We start from the raw sequence: 19,655 nt of genomic DNA, 5'->3' as shown, positions 1-19,655 counted from the left end.
GTATGGTGTTAGGGAGTGTTCTAAATTCATTCTTTTACATGTAGCTGTCCAGTTTTCCCAGCACCACTTATTGAAGAGGCTGTCTTTTCTCCACTGTATATTCTTGCCTCCTTTATCAAAAATAAGGTGACCATATGTGCGTGGGTTTATCTCTGGGCTTTCTATCCTGTTCCATTGATCTATATTTCTGTTTTTGTGCCAGTACCATACTGTCTTGATTACTGTAACTTTGTAGTATAGTCTGAAGTCAGGGAGCCTGATTCCTCCAGCTCCGTTTTTCTTCCTAAAGATTGCTTTGGCTATTCGGGGTCTTTTGTGTATCCATACAAACTGAAATTTTTTGTTCTAGTTCTGTGAAAAATGCCAGTGGTAGTTTGCTAGAGATTGCATTGAATCTGTAGATTGCTTTGGGTAGTAGAGTCATTTTCACAATGTTGATTCTTCCAATCCAAGAACATGGTATATCTCTCCATCTATTTGTATCATCTCTAATTTCTTTCATCAGTGTCTCATAATTTTCTGCATACAGGTCGTTTGTCTCCTTAGGTACCAATCATCTTTGATTATTATCACACTACAAGATGCTCCTGGCCAGCCAGACAGGCTCTCATATGATTTCTTTATCACATCGCTCGTGTTATAAATGTTTTTAATATGCAAAATACCACAAGTAGTCCAAATAGTATGATGAAACCTTATGAACATTTCCCAGTATTGTCAATTATAAAGTCATGGCCAACCTTGTTTTATATATACTCCACCCACTTCATCATCTCCCAAAATACACACACACACACACACACACATGCATGCACACACACGGAGGCTTGTTTTGAAACAAATCTTAGACATTCAATAGTTCTATTAGATTTTTTTCAATATAGATTTCATTAAATTTTTCAGTATGCACCTCTAAAAGACAAGGACATTTTAAAAACATAACCATGATATCACTATCATACCTAAAAGACCATAATCCTTAAAATGATGAAATATTCATTACATTCTCATATTTCTCAATCTATTTCAAGTTATTTGTTTGAATCAGTATTCAACAAGATACAAACTATGCATATAGAACTTCGAAGTGTCTCAGGTAAAAACACTATGAGGTCTACATTATCTTCTAAGGGAGAACAGTGTATATTATAGCATATCCCTAATAATCTATTCATCCTACTTTGAAACAGATATATATAGAAAATTTGCACTACAAAAATGAGTGGAAATTACTTGCAACTTGTTTTCAGTGCTTTCATGAAAAAATTAACTTTCATACCTAAAATGGGTGCGGGGTGCGGTAGCATCATTCTTCGACATGTTAATAGAAAGTATGATACTCTTTTTCAGCTAGGTAAGCTCTGTTTCAGTAAAATGCAGAATGCCATTTTGACCTAAGCTCTCTGGAAGAGTACAAGGAGTTATGATTACCAAACTGTTTATTTCTAAAGCCAGTGACTTTCAAAGGTTTTCTAGAATTAGACCACTGTTTTCCATCTGCAAGACTGACATCTTGGTCCAAGTTACCATCACCTGTTTCCATGATACTGCCTTTTTCTCCTAATCTGTCACTCTAAATCTGACCTTTCTCTCCTGCAATTTGGCTTTAACAGAGTAGTTTTATTAAACCATTTAGGATCATATCTATTTTCTGCACAGAACTCTCCAGTGATGTCCCACCTTACTCCTAGTGAAATCTGAAGTCTCTATTGTGACTTATAAGTCTGACACAGTGTGACTCCCTATTACCGCTCTGACTTCACATTTTACTACCCACCTACACTTCATTTCCTCCAGCCATGGTAGCCTTAGGGCTTTTAGGAACATTTAAGGATTTGGCAGTATTTTTTTAAACTTCAGCCCACAGTGGACCTCTTCCTTCCCAAACCAGAGCTGCCTCATCCTCATGCCGAGTGTGATTCATCATTCTATAGCTTTGTCTGTCATTAAGGATCGACAGGTACACCAAAGGTGCCACTTGGGGCAACTTCTCCATATTCCCAACTCATTTACTACCAATATTCTTTTTTTTAATTTTTTTTTTTTATTGAAGTACAGTTTACTTAACAATGTTGTGTTAGTTTCAGGTGTACAGCAAAGTGATTCAGTCATATATATATAATCTACATATGTATGTGTGTATATATATATTCTTTATCAGATTATCTTCCATTGTAGGTTATTACAAGATATTGAATATAGTTCCCTGTGCTATACAGCAGGCCCTTGTTGTTTATCTATTTTATATACTGTAGTGTGTATCTGTTAGTCCCAAACTCCTAACTTATCCCTCCCTCCCCCCACTTTCCCCTTTGGTAACCTTAATTTTGTTTTCTATGTCTGTGAGTCTATTTCTGTTTTGTAAATAAGTTCATTTGTAACAGTTTTTCAGATTTCACTTATAAGTGATATCATATGGTATTTGTCTTCCTCTGTCTGACTTACTTCCCTTAGTATGATAATCTCTAGATCCATCCATGTAGCTGCAAATGGCATTATTTCATTCTTTTTTATGGCTGAGTAATATTCCATTGTATATATGTACCACATCTTCTTTATCCATTCATATATCGATGGACATTTAGGTTGTTTCCATGTCTTGGCTACTATAAATAGTGCTGCTATGAACATTAGGGTGCATGTATCTTAATTTAAACTTCAAAATACATCTGAAAGCTTTCCAATTCTCTTCACCTCCCCTACCAACCTTGATTATCTCTAAACTGAATTGCTGAGTTTTTGTCTCACTGTTTTCTATGGAATCCCTCTGGCCTCCCTCAAACTATTTTTCACCCGAAGAATTCTTAAAGAATAAATCAAACCACATTACTTCTCTCTTAAGACAGTTTAATGCTTTCCCTTCATGTTGAGAAGACAATTCAGACTATTCAACTGACCTGCAGGATCCTGCTGGTCCAGACCATTGCCCATCTCCCTAAGCTCTTGCACTATTCTTGTCTTCCCTCACTACAGTAGTGAAACTGGCCTTCCTTCAATTCTTCAGCTACAAATTTCGCTTTCAAATAAATGCTGCCTCCCATCTCAAATGCTTTACTTCAACCTCTTCACCAGCCTGGCTCCTTCTCATTCTTCACACGTCATTCTCATCACTTATCTTTCATAGCATTTATCACAATGTGCTATTGTATGTCTGCTATGATATGCATTTTTAATGTCTTTCTCATGCTGCCCTAAAACCCAAGATAGTGGGGAACATAACTTTATTCACAATGTACATAATTTAGCAAAAAACTACTCAATAAACATTTGTTAAAGGAATAAATGTATGCATCCATGCAAGAATGAAAAACTAAATGGATTACTTACTTAATCAGGCATTTTGCATAATCCTAGCCATCAGGTCTCAAATAGAAAGAGGAGATGAAAAGCATGTCTCAGGGCATGTTTACTTTTATAATTGGAAAAAAGAAGTGAGCTTTAAGAAGAGATCTGGCTCTAGGTGAAAACAAGGGAGGTGAATCTGAAACACTATGGCCCTGCTCAAAAGTTGTTTCTGAGGTTTGAGTGACCAGGGCTGAAGGATTCTGCATTCTGTTGATGGTCTGCTATGCAGAGTTAAAATCATGTATTTCTCTGGGATGGCAAAGTGGTTTGTAGAAACCCTCTGACCCAAATGGAGCGTCATTCCCATAGTTCCCCTAAGTAGTTAATATATACATTTAATACATGGTCCCACCAGAAATAATACTCTAGCGACCCATGTATGCCAAAGATGCCTGGAAAAATATCTTCTACCTCATGTGCTCTTCTGTAATGTGACCTTACCAGTCCCCCATTAAGAGAGGAAGTCTAATTTCCTTGAATCTCAACTGACTCTGTTGACTCACTTGAAGCCAATAGAATGGGATAGAAGCAACTCCTGTGACTTCTGAGGTTAGGTCCAAAGAAGCCTGTCCCCTACAAAGCCCTACATGATTTAGCTTCCTGTATAGCATCTTGGTCTGCTTGGACAATAGGAACACTGTGAAACAGTTGTTCCCTTGCAGGACACTCCCTTTCAGAGCCAAGACACCATATTGTGAGATGTCCAAGCCACGTGGAGAGCCTGTATGTGAGCACTCCAGTAGTTAGTCCTACGCTGAGCCCAGCCTTTGAATCATCCCAGGCCAGCAGCCAGATATGTGAGTGACAAAACCTCCAGAGAGAATCATCATTTAAGTCACCCCCAGCCATTCCAGTCTTCCCAGCAGAGGCCCCAAATAGAATTCTATCTCCACAGTGCCCTGTCCAAATTCCTGACCACCAAGTCCATAAGCATAATAAAATTGTTGTGGCTTTATGTCACTAAATGTGGAGTGGTTTGTCATACAGGAATAGAGAGTGAGGACACCAGAGTTACTAAAAGAATGTGTAGAAGTGCATCCTGTTACTATATAAAAACGAATATACCACAAGTATTTTAGGCAGGCATGTACTTCATTGTGGCATCATCTATAACAGCAAATTAGATTCAATCTTAAGGTTAAATCAGCCAGAAATAATTTACTTGTACATTAATAAAATGGACAATTCATTATGCAGTCATTAAAAATAGTATGAAATTCAGAGAGCAATCAGGAAAATGTGTATGCTCTAAGGTTAACCTAAAAACAAAAAGGAAAACAGCAAATGGTGCAAAAATATGTATTTGTTAAAAAAACACATATGCATGTAGACAGTACTGAAAAGCAGCAGGCAAGAGGGAAAACTTTTACTGACATCAGGCATCCAGAATATGAGTGATGATACACCAGATTTTCTTAAATATTCTGTATAGTTATTTTTCCTATAAAAGTATATGTAATTTACAGGCAATCCCATATCTCATGGGTAGTTACAGAACTAATTCTTTCAAATTAGGTGGGGCAGCAGGAATAGAAACGAAGAGAGGTTCTCCTTTTTGGACTCTGAAGGATACTACTGTTTCTGCTCTAGTGGGTATGAAAGAAAGAGTTATTTCTTTTTAGCTCTGCAGCACACATCTGTAGATTCATTCAATGGTTGGATTTGGGTCACAAATATACACTCTTTGCTGAGTAAATTTCAGAAACGGACCTTTAAGTCAGCCTTAGGTTATGTTTTCTTATGATTTACTTGAGCAGTTATGAAGGCAAAAGCTTTTTTTAAAAAAAACATCTTTATTGGAGTATAATTGCTTTACAATGGTGTGTTAGTTTCTGCTTTATAACAAAGTGAATCAGCTATACATATACATATGTCCCCATATCTCCTCCCTCTTGCCTCTCCCTCCCACCCTCCCTATCCCACTCCTCTAGGTGGTCACAAAGCACCGAGCTGATCTCCCTGTGCTAAGTGGCTGCAAAGCAGTTTTAAATTTTGTTGTTGTTAGTGTTTTTCTATCCACAAAAATGAAGGCAAAAAAAAAAAAATGCTACCTAAGAAGCTAGCAATATCGAATTCTAAGGAAAGATCTCCTCTTGGGTGTGCTACCAAAGATGATTTAGAAGCACAGAAAATCTAAAGTTTGTGTATAAAGCTCTATGGAATTTGCTATTTCTCTGGCTTGGATCTAGGTGGAAATGTTGATATCTCATCAATACTAAAACATGATCCTGCCCTCACGCTCAGAATAGAAAACAACAAACCTCGAAAGCAATAACCTGCATGTGCCATAGATGTGCAGGGAAAGCCAGGCTAGAATTAAAACATGACCATTAACGACTGAGAAATAACAGAACCTCATTTCCATAGATAAAAGATGCTCCTTGCACAAAAATATATTCAAAGTATTGAATTCAAAAATATGTCTTTATTTTTAATACACTTTAGGATTATAAATCTGTACTTAACATATAAGTATGAAAGTGGACTTTTGGACAGCAAGGAGGCTTAGAATATCACAATGATATATGCATTTGTATTATTCTACTCACTTCCTTTATAAGACAGTCATATCATACAAACACAATAACATCCATGGAATCTTTAATTTTTAACTCTTCCTATGTCTCAATGCATTCCGTATATTAATCATTGCATCCCCTCTTGAAGGAAGTCTGTGCTCTACAGAAAAATCTGTGAGTTATGTGATTTAACGTGCTTGTCTTTTCTAGCGGTGTTTACAAAACCAAAATCACTGCTTTGTTGTCCTTCTGGGTAACTGCTTTTTATTTTTCAGTACTTGTCTGCCAAGTCCTGCTTGTATCTGTCAGTTTTAACATGGCAAATATCACTTGCCGAGTTTATATTGTACTAAATTTAAATATATCAGAGTTTATGAGGCTGAGAACACACACTCCCTTTCTCACAGACTAGAAGCTGCTGGCATCAAGAGAGTTTTGCAAGTAAATGCCAACAGTCTGATTCAACTTCAGATCTGCCAGGAAAACATTTCTGATAGCAATACTCTGCTAGGATTTTGAATACCATCATTCTGGTAAGAGTTGGAAATGAACCTTTGAGACAGAAGAGGTGGCATAAGCTACTCTCTGAGGTAGGTCCAGGCTATTTCTCATCCTCATCTGTGCCCTGCAGCTCTGACCTAAAGATGCCAGAGAGAGAAGGTTGCCAGTCTGGGGATAGGGGAGCAGGTTCAAACATATGCATCAGACAGGTGTACCACAGAGAGACCGTGAGAAACTACACATGACTGGTAAGCTCTTACAACAACTTTTCCCATGGTGCCCTAATAGAGTTGATGAGCTGAAGAAGGCACTTAGAACTGACGTATTAATTAGTAAATTCAAGATTTCATAGTATAATATGCCATACTCAACTCTATTTTATTTTTATGACCCTCTCCACTCTTAACATGTAAGAATTAATCCCGTCCTCTGATTATAGCCCCAAGGGCATGAAGGTCATCAAAAAGCAATTGGACTAAAAGGAAAAAAACAAGTAAAAATAACTTTGAAATATATAGAGAAATTACCATTATAAACCAAGAAACCGTTATTTTATGTCAATGGCATTGCTAATCAGATAACATATCTCTAGGATGATACCAGATGTTCTTTTCTTCTACTAAATTTCATGTGTAGAGTCCACTGAATTAGCTGCATCTCATCCAAAATACTTAATGCATAAATATGGTGCTGAAATTCCACATATGTATGTAAAGTATAATTAGTTGTGCTTGAAGTTTACAATTCAACTTACATATATTTAACTTCCACAATACTCACACTTTGTTTCAATTCCAGAATTTCTGTATGAAATTCAGAAACTTGAATGATAGGGCAAATACATGACTTTTTCTCTTATTTCACCATGATTTATGAGAAATACTGGTTCCTTATTATTATTCTATCTATAATCAGAAAACTTCAAAATTAAGATTTTATCTATAATAACTCCAATAACACAAAAAGGTCATTAGTTATAAAAACAACAGTAATGTAAAGGATTTGCTGCACCCAAGGCTTACACATCTACAAGCTATTTTTTTTTCTTGGGTGCCCAAAAGACATTCAGCAGACAATGTTTAATAGTCCTCCTTTCCTGGGACATCTGAGACAGAGCTCCTGAGGTAGAGCTTTAGAACATTCCTGGATGAGGCAGGTTTTGCTCTGTCTATCTCAAAGAAATAAAAACATTTACCAGATTCTCAAGGAATTTAAATTCTCTGGTAATTATGTCTGCTTTGGAAATGCCAATAGCCTCTGAACTTTTTTTAGCTTTATTCAATTTACAAAGCTCTTTTATATGTATTATCCTATTTTCCCCTTATATTCTTTGAGTGATAGGTTTTCCAGGGCTCCTTATTTTCCACATTTTCTACATGGACAAACAGAAGCTCTGGAGAGTTACTCTCTCATAGTCACATGATTTGTAGCCCCTAGAGCCAATGAAACAGATTTGATATTATGTAACTGTCCACTGCATGTTAAACAGCATGGTTTCCACACTGACCTTTGCCTTAGACACTGAAACAAAGATCCCTCAAAATAAGGTTTTCCAATTCTGCATATGCCATGATAATTCTCATCTTACCCCAACAGCTGGCACCTAAGTTAAAAGAGTAAAGAAGTATTTAAAAGGGCTTAAAATTAGGAACTGGCAAGAAACCGAACAACATTATGAAACAAATTTCAGCAAAGTCAAAAAAAAAAAAAAGCTAAAGCTCATACTTAGAGTTAATAGCTTTATTTCCATGGATAGAGGAAAATCCATAAGAAATTATGATAAAATGCTGACTCTGGCATACTTGAAAAATCAATTAAAAAAAATTTAATTTTCAGGAGTAGGGGATATTTTGATGACATCAGCTTCATTACTTCCACAGATGTAAATGGGCAAGTCTTTTAGGAAGAAATGACATTTCATTATGACAAAGTTTCCCTTTACTCCAACAATATGCTGAATGCCATGATATATAGACACTGAAGGCTTATGGAGCCACTATTACAAACAAATAGTGCCTTTAAAGGGAAATATCATTTCTAGAGAAAGGATATATTTCTTCTTTAAATATCAACTTTCCAAGCGAGGCTTGTTAGTCCTGTTTTAATCTACACTATTCTGGTTAAAATATCCAATTTGCTCTTTTTGTGTGTGTTATAATCATTTCTATGGTGTCATTATCCATGATAATAGCTATTAGGGACAGCACTTGAAAACTCATAGTAATTCCAGTTTTAACCATATAGGCTTCACGCTTAATGGCTCTAAATATAACAAGGAAGGCATGCAATATGAAATGTGAAAATGAATAAAAATAATAATCAACATAATAGGATAAAAACATTTGACCGCTCATACATATGGACATACAAACACAAATACATGAAATATAGGGAATTACTGGAACAGGCTGACTTGGAATTTTTCAGTCACTTAACTGCAAATGCTCTGATGCAGACTGCTATGGCATGTTCCTCAAGATCCTGACTTAAATACTAAATAGTTGTTGGCAATCAGTCCATTAATAAGCTTACAAACCTAAGTATTTTCCTTATTTTCATTTAGTACTCATGTCATAATAGTATAAACATGCAAAAACAGTACAAGAAGGTACTGCCTGTATGATCAAACAGTTCAAATAAAAAGTAGCTCAGTCTTGAGAAGCTGAGAATCATTCTGGGTCAGCGGAGAGAGGCAGGTACAAATTACATGGAAAGTATGTATTCATTTGGCACCTCTTCCTCCATCTTTTTTATTTTTTACTTTTTGGTACTCAGGGAGAAGAATCATCTACCATATTGTTGGCCTGGCTCTGACTTACCTGAGCAGCTACTACTTACCAAGTCCCTAATCTTTGTGTTTCTCCCTCCCTCTGATGCAACCTGGAGGGTTACTGTTAAAGAATGTTCTTCCTTAGTTTCATAAACTACAGTATGTTCAACAAATTATGCTGTCTTGGACTTCGATTCAGCTTGTTCTAGGCACATGGTATGAAAATCAACCTTTGGAAGTACTGGATCACAGAATCAATACGAGAATCAGGTTCAAACATTCTATCAGGGGCTTTGTCTTAAGAAAGCATTCAAGGGGAGCTTCTGTGATGACAGCAGTAGCAGAAGAACTCCTTGAAGCTGCATAGAGTTAGATTTATCTCCTGCCCCAGCTGGTTTCTATGCCAGAGTCAGAGATAACTATTTCATATTTAGGCCAGTGCTTTCCTCACACCCCACTTCTTGGTGGAACCGTGATACACCAGGAGGAAGTTAAACCACTGCACTTGTTTTTCAAAGATGGGCCCTGGATAGTCTAGGTTACATTAATACCACTGTTTTACATGAGCTCTGCAGCTATTACTGAGGAACTTAGCTGATCTCTATTTAAAGAGGATGACACATGTGAAAGATACCCAAAACATGGTTAAATGGTTTAGATGAATCTCAAGTTCACTTCTGATATTAATTGCCAAGTGACCAGACATTCTGAATAGTTCTGCCTGCCCTATATAACATAATCAAGTGCTGTATGAAGAATGAACCTTCTTCTCTTATCATAGTGACTGCTTATTTCCTCAACGGAAAGCTATGAGTTTATAACTCTTATAAGTCATGTCATGTGCCTCATTCAATAGCTAATAATTGGGAGACCTTCAAGATGGTGGAGGAGTAAGAGGTGGAGATCATCTTCCTCCCCACAAATACATCAGAAATACATAGACATGTGGAACAACTCCTACAGAACACCTACTGAACGCTGGCAGAAGATCACAGACTTCCTAAAAGCCGTGTGGCTGACAGGGTCTTGGTGCTCTGGTGGGGTGTTAGGCCTGTGCCTCTGAGGTGGGAGAGCCGAGCCGAGTTCAGGACACTGGTCCACCAGAGATCTCCCGGCTCCACATAATATCAAACAGTGAAAGCTCTCCCAGAGATCTCCATCTCAACGCTAAGACCCAGCTCCACTCAATGACCAGCAAGCTCCAGTGAATTACAGGGGTCCCAGAAGAAGAAGAGAAAAAGAAAGGGACTGAAAAAATACTTGAAGAGATTATAGTTGAAAACTTCCCTAATATGGGAAAGGAAATAGTCAATCAAGTCCAGGAAGCACAGAGAGTCCCATACAGGATAAATCTAAGGAGAAACATGCCAAGACACGTATTAATCAAACTATCAAAAATTAAATACAAAGAAAAAATATTAAAAGCAGCAAGGGAAAAAAAACAAATAACATACAAGGGAATCCCCATAAGGTTAACAGCTGATCTTTCAGTAGAAACACTGCAAGCCAGAAGGGAGTGGCAGGACATATTTAAAGTGATGAAAGGGAAAAACCTACAACCAAGATTACTCTACCCAGCAAGGATCTCATTCAGATTTGATGGAGAAATTAAAACTTTTACAGACAAGCAAAAGCTAACAGAATTCAGCACCACCACACCAGCCCTACAACAAATGCTAAAGGAACTTCTCTAAGTGGGAAACACAAGAGAAGAAAAGGACCTACAATAACAAACCCAAAACAATTAAGAAAATGGTAATAAGAACATACATATCGATAACTACCTTAAATGTAAATGGATTAAATTCTCCAACCAAAAGACACAGACTGGCTGAATAGATACAAAAATAAGACCCATATATATGCTGTCTAAAAGAGACCCACTTCAGACCTAGGGACACATACAGACTGAAAGTGAGGGGATGGAAAAAGACAGTCCATGCAAATGGAAATCAAAAGAAAGCTGGAGTAGCAATTCTCATATCAGACAAAATGGACTTTAAAATAAAGACTACTACAAGAGACAAAGAAGGACAGTACATAATGATCAAGGGATCAATCCAAGAAGAAGATATAACAATTGTAAATACTGATGCACCCAACATAGGAGCACCTCAATGCATAAGGCAAATGCTAACAGCCATAGAAGGGGAAATTGACAGTAACACAATCATAGTAGGAGACTTTAACACACCATGTTCACCAATAGACAGACCATCCAAAATGAAAATAAATAAGGAAACACAAGCTTTAAATGATACAATAAACAAGATGGACTTCATTGATATTTATAGGACATTCCATGCAAACACAACAGAATACACTTTCTTCTCAAGTGCTCATGGAACATTCTCCAGGATAGGTCATATCTTGGGTAACAAATCAGGCCTTGGTAAATTTAAGAAAATTGCAATCGTATCAAGTATCTTTCCCGACCAAAATGCTATGAGACTAGACATCAATTACAGGAAAAAATCTGAAAAAAAAAAACCAAACACATGGAGGCTAAACAATACAGTACTTAATAACCAAGAGATCACTGAAGATATCAAAGAGGAAATCAAAACATACTTAGAAACAAATGACAATGAAAACACGACGACCCAAAACCTATGGGATGCAGCAAAAGCAGTTCTAAGAGGGAAGTTTGTAGCAATAAAATCATACCTAAAGAAACAAGAAGCATTTCAAATAAACAACCTAATCTTACACCTAAAGCAATTAGAGAAAGAAGAACAAAAAAAGCCCAGAGTTAGCAGAAGGAAAGAAATCATAAAGATCAGATCAGAAATAAATGAAGGAAACAATAGCAAAGATCAATAAAACTAAAAGCTGGTTCTTTGAGAAGATAAACAAAATTGATAAACTATTAGCCAGACTCATCAAGAAAAAAAGGGAGAAGACTCAAATCAATAGAATTAGAAATGAAAAAGGAGAAATAACAACTGACACTGCAGAAATACAAAGGATCATGAGAGATTACTACAAGCAAGTATATGCCAATAAAATGGACAACCTGGAAGAAATGGACACATTCTTAGAAAAGCACAACCTTCCAAGACTGAACTAGGAAGAAATAGAAAATATAAACATACCAATCACAAGCACTGACATTGAGACTGTGATTAAAAATCTTCCAACATACAAAAGTCCAGGACCAGATGGCTTGACAGGTGAATTCTATCAAACATTTAGAGAAGAGCTAACACCTATCCTTCTCAAACTCTTCCAAAATATAGCAGAGGGAGGAACACTCCCAACTCATTCTACGAGGCCACCATCACCCTGATACCAAAACCAGACAAAGATGTCACAAAGAAAGAAAACTACAGGCCAATATCACTGATGAACATAGATGCAAAAATCCTCAACAAAATACTGAAAAATAGAATCCAACAGCATATTAAAAGGATCATACACCATGATCAACTGGGGTTTATCCCAGGAGTGCAAGGATTCTTCAATATATGCAAATCAATCAATGTGATAAACCATATTAACAAATTGAAGGAGGAAAACCATATGATCATCTCAATAGATGCAGAAAAAGCTTTTGACAAAATTCAACACCCATTTATGATAAAAACCCTCCAGAAGGTAGGCATAGAGGGAACTTACCTCAACATAATAAAGACCATGTATGTCAAACCCACAGCCAACATTGTTCTCAATGGTGAAAAACTGAAACCATTTCCTCTATGATCAGGAACAAGACAAGGTTGTCCACTCTCACCACTATTATTCAACATAGTTTTGGAAGTTTTAGCCACAGCAATCAGAGAAGAAAAAGAAATAAAAAGAATCCAAATTGGAAAAGAACAAGTAAGCTGTCACTATTTGCACATGACATGATAGTACACACAGAGCATCCTAAAGATGCTACCAGAAAACTACAAGAGCTAATCAACGAATTTTGTAAAGTAGCAGGATACAAAATTAATGAACAGAAATCTCTTGCATTCTTATACACTAATGATGAAAATTCTGAAAGAGAAATTAAGGAAACACTCCCATTTACCACTGCAACAAAAAGAATAAAATATCTAGGAATAAACCTACCTAAGGAGACAAAGACCTGTATGCAGAAAACTATAAGACACTGATGAAAGAAATTAAAGATGATACAAACAGATGGAGAGATATACCATGTTCTTGGATTGGAAGAATCAACATTGTGAAAATGACTATACTACCCAAAGCAATCTACAGATTCAATGCAATCCCTAGCAAACTACCAAGGGCATTTTTCACAGAACTAGAACAAAAAATTTCACAATTTGTATGGAAACACAAAAGACCCCGAATAGCCAAAACAATCTTGAGAAAGAAAAACAGAGCTGGAGGAATCAGGCTCCTGGACTTCAGGTTATACCACAAAGCTACAGTAAGTAAGACAGTATGGTACTGGCACAAAAACAGAAATATAGATCAATGGAACAGGATAGAAAGCCCAGAGATAAACCCACGCACATATGGTCACCTTATGTTTGATAAAGGAGGCAAGAATATACAATGGAGAAAAGACAGCCTTTTCAATAAGTGGTGCTGGGAATACTGGACAGCTATATGTAAAAGAATGAAATTAGAACACTCCCTAACACCATACACAAAAATAAACACAAAATGGATTAGAGACCTAAATGTAAGGCCAGACACTATCAAACTCTTAGAGGAAAACATAGGCAGAACACTCTATGACATAAATCACAGCAAGATCCTTTTTGACCCACCTCCTAGAGAAATGGAAATAAAAACAAAAATAAGCCAATGGGACCTAATGAATCTTAACAGCTTTTGCACAGCTAAGGAAACCATAAACAAGATGAAAAGACAACCCTCAGAATGGGAGAAAATATTTGCAAAGGAAGCAACTGACAAAGGATTAATCTCCAAAATTTACAAGGAGCTCACGCAGCTCAATATCAAAAAAACAAACAACCAATCCAAAAATGGGCTGAAGACCTAAATAGACATTTCTCCAAAGAAGATATACAGATTGCCAATAAACACGTGAAAGAATGCTCAACATCACTAATCATTAGGGAAATGCAAATCAAAACTACAATGAGGTATCACCTCACACCGGTCAGAATGGCCATCATCAAAAAATCTACAAACAATAAATGCTAGAGAGGGTGTGGAGAAAAGGGAACCATTTTGCACTGTTTGTGGGAATGTAAATTGATACAGTCACTATGGAGAACAGTATGGAGTTTTCTTAAAAAACTAAAAACAGAACTACCATATGACCCAGCAATCCCACTACTGGGCATATACCCTGAGAAAACCATAATTCAAAAAGAGTCATGTACCAAAATGTTCACTGCAGCTCTATTTACAATAGCCAGGACATGGAAGCAACCTAAGTGTCCATCGACAGATGAATGGATAAAGAAGATGTGGCACATATATACAATGGAATATTACTCAGCTATAAAAAGAAACGAAATTGAGTTATCTGTAGTGAGGTGGATGGACCTAGAGTCTGTCATACAGAGTGAAGTAAGTCAGAAAGAGAAAAAAAAATACCATATGCTAATACATATATATATGGAATCAAAAAAAAGAAAAAAAATGGTTCTGAAGAACCTAGGGCCAGGACAGGAATAAAGACTCAGACGTAGAGAATGGACTTGAGGACACGGGGAGGGGGAAGGGTAAGGTGGGACGAAGTGAGAGAGTGGCATGGACATATATACACTACCAAATGTCAAATAGGTAGCTAGTGGGAAGCAGCCACATAGCACACGGAGATCAGCTCGGTGCTTTGTGACCACCTAGTGGGGTGGGATAGGGAGGGTGGGAGGGAGACGCAACAGGGAGTAGACATGGGGATATATGTATATGTACAGTTGATTCAATTTGTTATACAACAGAAACTAACACACCATTGTAAAGCAATTGTACTCCAACAAAGATGTTTAAAAAAATAGCTAATAATTAGTACTTTTATTAGGTCTCTGTAGATTGCAACTAGCAAAAAGCCACTAAATTAAATTATACTAAAAAAAAGAATTTTTAGAATATAAAAATGTCTTATGGAACATAAAGGATCTAGCTTCAATCAGGCCTCAGAATAAACCTGTAACCAGGGATACAAATGCCAACAGAACACTCTTCATCTCTCATGTCTGCCTCTCTGCCAGACTACACCAGAATTCTAACTCATAAAATACCACCTTTCCTTATGAAAAGTTCACATGGTAGCACATGGGTGACCATATCTCTGAGGTTTATAGATCCTCTACTGAAAAGTCCAACTATGCTTAAATCCTGACTTCACATCCCTGCCAGGAAATCCTGATTGGGCCCACTTGGTTTAGTTGCCCACTCTTAAGCCTGGAGTAGAGTCAGGTTATGTAAATATTCAAACCCCCCTTTGTGGGGAGTGGTTCCTAATATGGTAGTAGATCAACTGCGCAGACAAATAATAATGAGAGTTACATGACACTGTTCTTCCTGGGCCTTCAAAAGAAAATATATGGGACATAATTCCTACTCCAATAACAAACCCATCAGTTAAGCCCTATAGCACAGAGCTTCAGACACTGAAGAAGCTGAAGCTTTATGACCCTACTTTCTTTAGAAATGGGTTTTGAGTTTACCTTTCTCTTCAAAATCACAGAGTTCAAAAAACTATGAAAATCATAAGGCGATATTGCTTTGCTGTTCATTCGTTTATTCCATTATTGACACTTCCTAGGAACCGCAAAAGAACTATTATTACAAACAGTAAAAGGAGAACCAGATTTCAGCTGGAGCTGGGTGTGTATTAGTTTAAAAAAGGCCTTTCTGAGAAAGCGACATTCAAGCTAAGACCTGAGTATGATGAGGAATTTAACTGGGTGAAGAGTGGGAGGAAAGAGATGCAAGCAGAGGGTGTTTTAAATGTTAAACTCAACAAACTAGAACAGACAATTGTAGGAGCTGTTAACACCAAATCCAAGTTAAAACAATCAGCAGAGAGCATATTGAAGCACATAAGTGATGTAGGAAATATATTATCCTGTACCAAATGGTTGTTTAATTTTTAATTACATTCAATTACCACAAATATTTAATTAGACACAGGTGGTAATACAGCATCCCATTTTGGTTCCCAGTTCCAAAATATTATGTGTGTGTTTTTGTCTGCAGTCTATATGTACATATACATATTCATAGAATACTAGTGAGTATGGATTTAACAGCCTGAAAGAAAGCTTTCCAAGAATAAAAACATTCTGATATTGATAAACAACTGCCTGCTTCACAGTTTCCAGTCCAGTGTACAGACCAGCTGTGCTGTTAGTTATCACTTCTGGCATGTGTATAACTCTTGGCTTTATTCCATCCCCAGAGATTCTCTACTTGTCCAGACAAGTTCAAAAACACGTTTTTTTGAGTTCTGGGAAGATGGTAATGGTGGCAGAGTTTTTGAGTCTCCCTGCATTCCCCTCAAAAAAAAAAAAAAAAAAAAAAAGCAACTGAAATAGAGAAACTAAAACCCACAGACCATATCACCAGGAAAAAGAGGTGAAATATAGCTGTAGCCCCACATATGAGAAGGTATGGATAAATCATGACAACTAAAAGACCTGTGTGTCATCAGCAAAGGTGCAGGAGGAAGTAAGGGGAAGAAAGGGAACCTCAAACAGTCAATAGGTACTCAGAGGAAAGGATGAGTTGGTGTGAGCACTTCAGCTGAAACTCTGGTCAAGGAATAATTGCAGGGGTCCCATGAAATGTCTATAGGAGGTGAAGCCATCAGGATGCCATGAGCTCTCCAGACTGACAAACTGAAGATCCCTTCTTGGCTAAATCCTCACATTAAAGAGAGTCAGCCTGAAATAAAACTCAAACGGAGCACGACCTCAAAAGTACGCATGAAGAAAAGAGAAGGTCCAAAAGAAGTAGGGGAGGGAAATAGAGTCTGGAAATCTCAGAAAATAAGAGGCCATACATCTGAACATTATATAAAAACAGCACATCAGGGACTGTCTCTCTCCTGCTCATCCTTGTGGCTCCAACCCCTAGCATAATTCCTAGCAGGTATAGAAACTGGTATTAAAAACTAAAATGGTTTATAGGAATGACAATTATGATGCCCTTTTATCATCTTTAATGTAGGCTAGCTCCCTTAACTTCTGCCCATAAAAGAAATTTTCTATCCCAATATCTGAGTAACATTTCTAAACTTATAAAATATCTTCTTCATTAGGCAGAAGATATAATGCTGGATTTAACTGAGTATAGCATAGAAAAAGCATTATAGCTTTATTATTTCCTTTGTGTTCAGAACTGAACCTGTATTTGCGGGGAGTTTCAACTAAATAATTAATCAGTTGAACAAAATAGAGAGAAATTTGACTCAAGAACTGATACAAGGATACAGTCTATAAAAGGGATGCATCAAATACCCTATGCCTTTGCAATAGATCTAAAAGATATTCCAAAAATTAAAAAATCTCATACCAAAGTTCTTACTAGAAAGGGCTCATTTAACTCCTTCTAAAAGTAGCCTGATATTGAGAGGCCCAATATCTTCTAGATCCTCAGTTAGGTTTCAACAATCCCTTACACATGGGTTGAATCTAATAAGCCTAAAGTTTCAGACGTCCTTCTGATACACAATTATTTTATCCTGCAGTTATTACTTAAAGAAGTAGTGGCTGAATTGGAAGCAGAGAATTTAATTTCTTGAGTTGCTGTGGTTTTATTGAACTAAAGGTAGCAGTAATTGTACTAAATAGATTTTTTTTTAAAAGCTCTTTTCTGAGTACCCTTCTCACAGCAGCCATGCTATTAACTTCATACAATTTTAGTGCAATGCTTAGACTGTAATAGCCTTTGGACACCTGTGCATTGTAGTGCAAGATGTATTACATTATTATTTGTGACACCCCTCAAATGCCAATTTACTATACTGCAGATTGCTCCTTGGGCTTAATAAATCTTTACAAACCCATCTAAAGTGGCTGTGCTACACTCTTCATGCCATCCTCCCATTCATTTTGTTCAGTAGATTCTATGAAGTTGTTATTACAGTATGGTTTCTATTAACCTAAAATTGTTGTTAATATTTTATGACACTTGAAGAAATATTATACAGTGAACAATCATTTATCCCATTGTCATAGTAATTATACTATCACTTTATTATTATCACTTTGTATTTGGGTAGCGCTTTACAAACTTCACATACACAGATGTGCTCTGTATTTGTTCAATCCTCTCAAAATCTCTATGGGGTAGAGAGAGCAAATGACACACACATTTCATTAAAAAAGGAGAAAGGGCTAAAAATTTTCATGATTTACCTATAGTCATACTGATACTAAATGGTTGAATCTGAGTCTGAACCCACATCTGCTACTACTTCCTCAAGAAAGATGACATTAGCCATATTGATTATTAGAGGACCTCTTTAGTGTGGATATTTTAATTTAGTTGTAGTTTAAACTAAACTACATGGAAGTAGTATGGAAGGCTTAAGAAGGAAGATAAGTTAAGAGATTATTGCAATAAGCCAGGAGAGGAAAAATGATCATTTGAATGATAGTGATAGTGATAGTGATGGAAGAGTTTCTAAAAATGTTTGCAAACTAGAATTAACAGGATTTGCTGTTATGAGGCATGAAGAACACAGAGGATAACATCACAATGTTGGGTTTAAGCAGCTAGAAGAATGTTGTTGCCATTTTTTTAAATGGAGAGGACTGTGAGATGAATATTTTGGGGTGGCAAGATTCAAGAGCTTAGGTTTGAGCTTGTTAAGTTTGAGACGCCTAAGTATATTGAATAGATGGATAGACAGGTAAGTTTGAAGTTTGAGTGAGATGTCTGGGCTGGAGATATGCTTTGAGATCCATCATGTAAATACATCGTTTAAAGCCATAAGCTGGAGATATGCTTTGAGATTCATCATGTAAATACATCGTTTAAAGCCATAAGACTGAATGATGGTTATGAAGATAATGTGATTTCCTAAAATCCAGATGAAGAAAGTCTTTTTAAAAATTAGGAGTGATCAACTGTGTTAAAGATTGCATAGCACTGAGTAAATTGAAGGCATAGAGCTGAACATTGTCTTTCCCAAGAGAAAAGTCCTTCATGTGGTGGAAAAGAGCTATTTTGATGGAGGGGTATGTACCAAAGACTGCAATGATTTCCAGAGGATGAGAAGAGAAGTGGAACAAGTGACTACAGAAATTTCTTTAAAGGTGTTTGGCTGGAAGAAAAATGGGGCAGAAACTGGAGGAAGATAAGGAGTCAAGCGAGACTTTTTTTTTTCCTTTTTTTCAAACCAAGAAAAATAACAGCATAACTGTATACTGGTAGATAAGGGGAGCAGGGCGAGGTGATGCAAGAGAGAGAAGAGATAATTATGAAAGCAAAGTCTAACAGGCAAAAGGAGATACAGTTTGTAAAATAAAGGGGTTGGTATTGGACAAGAACATGAACGGTTTATCAATAAGGATACTAGAGGAGACAAAGAATCTGGATACAGATGTAGACAGGTTGACACATGTAGTGGTGAG

The sequence above is a fragment of the Eubalaena glacialis genome, chromosome 8, assembly GCF_028564815.1.
Source record: "Eubalaena glacialis isolate mEubGla1 chromosome 8, mEubGla1.1.hap2.+ XY, whole genome shotgun sequence".
Classification (NCBI taxonomy): domain Eukaryota; kingdom Metazoa; phylum Chordata; class Mammalia; order Artiodactyla; family Balaenidae; genus Eubalaena; species Eubalaena glacialis.
The sequence above is the reverse complement of the archived record's forward strand: the minus strand, read 5'-3'. Positions refer to the sequence as shown.